This window comes from Camelus bactrianus, chromosome 35 (genome assembly GCF_048773025.1).
Source record: "Camelus bactrianus isolate YW-2024 breed Bactrian camel chromosome 35, ASM4877302v1, whole genome shotgun sequence".
Lineage (NCBI taxonomy): Eukaryota > Metazoa > Chordata > Mammalia > Artiodactyla > Camelidae > Camelus > Camelus bactrianus.
The window spans coordinates 24658145-24662725 of record NC_133573.1 but is presented as its reverse complement, the minus strand read 5'-3'; the positions used below and the strand labels follow the sequence as shown (position 1 = coordinate 24662725).

Genomic DNA, 4581 nt, shown 5'->3' with positions numbered 1-4581 from the left:
GCTGTTATTAATCAGTGCTTGACAATCTGATGGTGAGGCTGAGGGTAACCTTTTTTTTTTTCCTGGTTCTGTCTCAGATGTGTCCCTGGGACTTGGGAGTGGAGACGTCCCAGTGATTCCACCCGTCCGTCAGTGGTAGGAAATCTTTAATGATCTGGGCTCATGATGTTTTCCTTCTTCTTTTCCAGTGTTAGGGTTTTGTTGTTGTTTGTTTCTAATTTGCTTTCCCTAGCTACAAAGGATCACTGCTCTTTTCCCAGTGACCTAAGTCTTTGTTCTGTAAGGGAGATAGAGGGTAGAGATATGCACTTTTGCACTTTTCTTGGACTTGACAGCCCTGTCACCTCCTTTCTCATGAATGCCTATTGAGGTCTGTGGAGAAGAATCTGTGAATTCAAATTCCCCCAACATCTGTGGCTTCAATGCTTTCCATACACAAACTGGCCTATTCTCAGCCTTAAAAATTCATTACTAATTTTCAAATTTAGCTGATTATTTCTTACGAGCTTCTGTCAGATCCAGTATCTACCCCCAGTTAAGAAGGTCTTGTATTGTGTCCCCTTGAAGGTGCCTTCTTTCCTTATGTTTGGGATTATTTTGGTGCCTTAGGACCTCAGTTCTGTGATGAAAAGCATCAATTCAGGAAAAACATTGATTATTCAGATCACCTGATATTTTCTAGTGAAGAGTTTGGAGCAACACTCCTAACCTAATTGTATGCTCCTAAGGACCCATAAATTAAAAATAAACAACAAAATAAATTATGAATTAATTAGAACTAAAGAATAAAGGAAATGTTAAATGTTGAAATCATATAACACAATAAGATTTGGGCAGAGGATAAAATGTAGATTTAAATGCATTTATTTCTTAAAATAAAAATGAGTTGTTGTTTCATATATATTTTTTCAATTTCTCAATTGCTAAGTAACAAAGAACCTACAATTTATTGTCATAGAAGGGTTCCAGCTTCATCTTAGCAATTTTTGTGAGTGACATTTTTTTCACAAAATTTGGATCATACCATAATATTTTAAATTTGAACTCTTTCACTCAACCATATAAGTTGGTTGTTTTCTGTACCATTAAGTGTTTCTCAAAATCATTTTAATCTCATGATGTTTTATCCAAAATGCCAATTTAAATAAAAATAACAGGAAAGGTATAATTTTTAAAAATCTAAAAATATTTAATCTTTTGGATAAGTGGTTTCATTAACTTTACCCTTCTTTTAAATAATTGCCGGCGGGAGTTGGCGGCGGCGGCTGTGGAGAAAGGCAGGAAAGGGCAGGCCGGGCGAGTGGGGGGACCGGCGGACCGAACAGCAGGCCGACAGCAACGAACTAAGCCAGCACTCTACCGCTTGACACATCTGGCCAACCGCGCACCGAGTTAACGAGCCCCTCCACCGTCAGCTCAGCTTCGGCCGGCGCCGGCCCGCCTTCCGCAGCCGTGGTGGCGGCCCCGGGAGGAGCACTGGCGTCGTTTCCTTCGATTCTCGGGATTTGAAGATGGCTGCACAGTCAGCGCTGAAAGTTGTGCTAAAAAGCACCACCAAGATGTCTCTAAATGAGCGCTTTACTAATATGCTGAAGAACAAGCAGCCGATGGCCAGTGAATATTCGGGCTTCGGTGCAGCAACAACAGCAGCTAGCCAGCTCCAGAAACAGAAGACTGGCCCAGCAGGTGGAGAATAGACCCTCTGTCCAGGCAGCATTAAACCTTAAGCAGAGCTTAAAGCAGCGCCTGGGTAAGAGTAACATCCAGGCACGGTTAGGCCGACCCATAGGGGCCCTGGCCAGGGGAGCAATCGGTGGACGAGGCCTGCCCATAATCCAGAGAGGCTTGCCCAGAGGAGGACTACGTGGGGGACGTGCCACGACAACCCTACTTAGGGGCGGGATGTCGCTCCGAGGTCAAAACTGCTCCGAGGTGGACGAGCTGTAGCTCTCCGAATGGGCTTAAGAAGAGGTGGCGTTCGAGGTCGTGGAGGTCCTGGGAGACGGGGCCTAGGGCGTGGAGCTATGGATCGTGGCGGAATCGGTGGTAGAGGTCGGGGTATGATAGGTCGGGGAAAAGGGGGCTTTGGAGGCAGAGGCCGAGGCCGTGGACGAGGGAGAGGTGCCCTTGCTCGCCCTGTACTGACCAAGGATCAGCTGGACAACCAAAATGGATGCATACATGTCAAAAACAAAAGGACACCTGGATGCTGAGTTGGATGCCTACATGGCACAGACAGATCCCGAAACTAATGATTGAAGCCTGCCTTCCCTCCTGTGAGAGACTTTTGTTAAAGTCACACATCTGTAAATAACCTTGAGATAACTAACAGATGAGAAGAAACCTGACTGACGCTGGAAGGACCTATCATAATAGGTGGACTGACTTGCCACCAGTTTGTGCATTTAGTGTGTTTCTTTTACTTTTTGATACTGTGTTGTATGAAACCCTTTTTTCCTCTGGAAAAAAAATAATAATTGCCATCTCATTGCTTATTAAAAAGTACATTTACCTGGTTATGAATCAAAGATTGTAAATTTTTTTTTTGATAGCGCCACAAACTTGAGTAGACATTTCTCTCAAGTGGATATATAAATTGCCAATAAGTACATGAAAAGATGCTCAATATCATTAATCATATTAGGAAAAATTAGGGAAATACAAATCAAAAGTAAAATAAGGTATCCCTTCACACTCCTTGGGATGATTATTATAAAAACAAACAACAACAACAACAACAAAGCCCTGAAAATAACAAGTATTGGCAATGATATGGACAAACCAGAACTTTTGTTTATTGCTGGCAGGAACGTCAAATGGTACAGCTTCTGTGGAAAACAGGACAGCAGTCCCTCAAGAATGTAAATACAGAATTACCACGTGATCCAGCAGCTTTACTTCTGAGCGTATACCCATAAGAAATGGAAGCAGGGACCCGGGTATTTGTCCAACAAAGTCTGTAGCAAGATGATTCACAATAGCCACAAGTTAGAAACAACCCAAATGTCCATTGACAAATGAATTGATGAACATACTATGATATCTGAGTACAATGGAATATTATTCTGACTTAAAAAGGAGTGAAATTTTGATACATGCTATAATATGGATGCACAGTGATAAAATCTTTCTGAGTGAAAAAAAACCCAGATATAAAATGATAAATTTCATGATTCCACTTACATGAGAAACCTACAGTAGTCCAACCATAGAGACAGAAAGGACATTGGTAATTTCTAGGGACTGGAGGCGGAACAGAACGGGTAGCTATTGTTTAATGGTTATGGAATTTCAAAGACAAAAATATTCTGGGAATGGATGGTGCGAATAGTTGTACAACAGTGTGAATGTACTTAATGCAACTGAACTTTCTACTTAAAAGTGATGACAATGGTAAATTTATGTCATGTATACACCTTACCACAGTAGAAAAGTACTTCTATTCAGGAATAATTCTGAACAAAACTTTATTTGTTGTTACTAAATTTTATCACCAGAATGTCAAATTAAAACTATTATCCATTAAATGCGAGAACTCACCCACAGTACCCAACTGTAATAATACTAACTATAATTTTCTCCTGTAGAAGTACCAGTACTTCTCCAGCACCACAGAGAGAAATAGTGACATTTTGTTCTATTTATTCTTGCCTTACAAAGAGATTTTGATTAGATATGTGAGGGAAAAATGACCTACTAGCATAAAAGCAAACAATTCTTTCTTAAATTTGACATTTAAAATCACAAAGATGAGCGAAAATGCATTAAGTGGCCAGTTAGGATGGAATTTACAATTCTGAGAACTTAAGAAAAATCTGAAATATAATTTGAACGTAGCTTTGCAATTATGCAAATCGTTAGATATCTTAAATGGCTAAGTTGCACATTAAATCTAATGCTGTACAAACTGTAGGTGTAAATTATTGTCTAAAGTCTGCTCAATACATTAAATTGCAACCAATATTACCTTAATTAATTGTATATTACACTCTCATGGATTTTTTTCCTTCTTGATAAAACCTCTGTGTTTTTGTTTTTGTTTTTTTTTAAGGACTTAGTTTAAGAAGATAGGTGTTTGGTTTCCTTTTCAGAGAATATTATAGATCTGATATTCAAGTTCACCACTTCCATCACTATTTTTTTTTTAATGTAGATGTTATCCTTGAAGAACTGGTTAATTTTATACTTATACAATTAAATTTTACAACTATATTATTATAATTTGTAATTATAATATTTTATGATAATCACTGAGATTTGAAGGTTGGGGAGCCTAGGCAAGTGAGAATAAAATTAACAGTGATGGTCAACTGTAAAATAAATTTCATTGAAGTCCTATAAATGTTAAATACCTTTATTCTTTCTCTAAAATTCTGCTTGCCCTTTCTAGTTCCATCAGCATCTTGGTCCATTTAGCAATAGCATTCATTTCCAGAGCATATTCAAAGTATGCTGATTTTATACTTGGAATAGCCCCAGAGTCTATGTTGGCTGAACTTGCTGGGGTGGGGAGTGGTAGTGATATAAAGAAACTGGTGGAAGAAGATGAATGTAATATATCTGTATCTCTGTATCTGCTCC

General features: G+C 39.1%; 1 pseudogene; it reads left to right on the top strand.

Moving 5' to 3' along the window:
* The first annotated feature begins 1441 nt into the window (after positions 1–1441).
* Positions 1442–2441, top strand: LOC105074159 (chromatin target of PRMT1 protein pseudogene; annotated as a pseudogene).
* The last annotated feature ends 2140 nt before the right edge of the window (positions 2442–4581 follow it).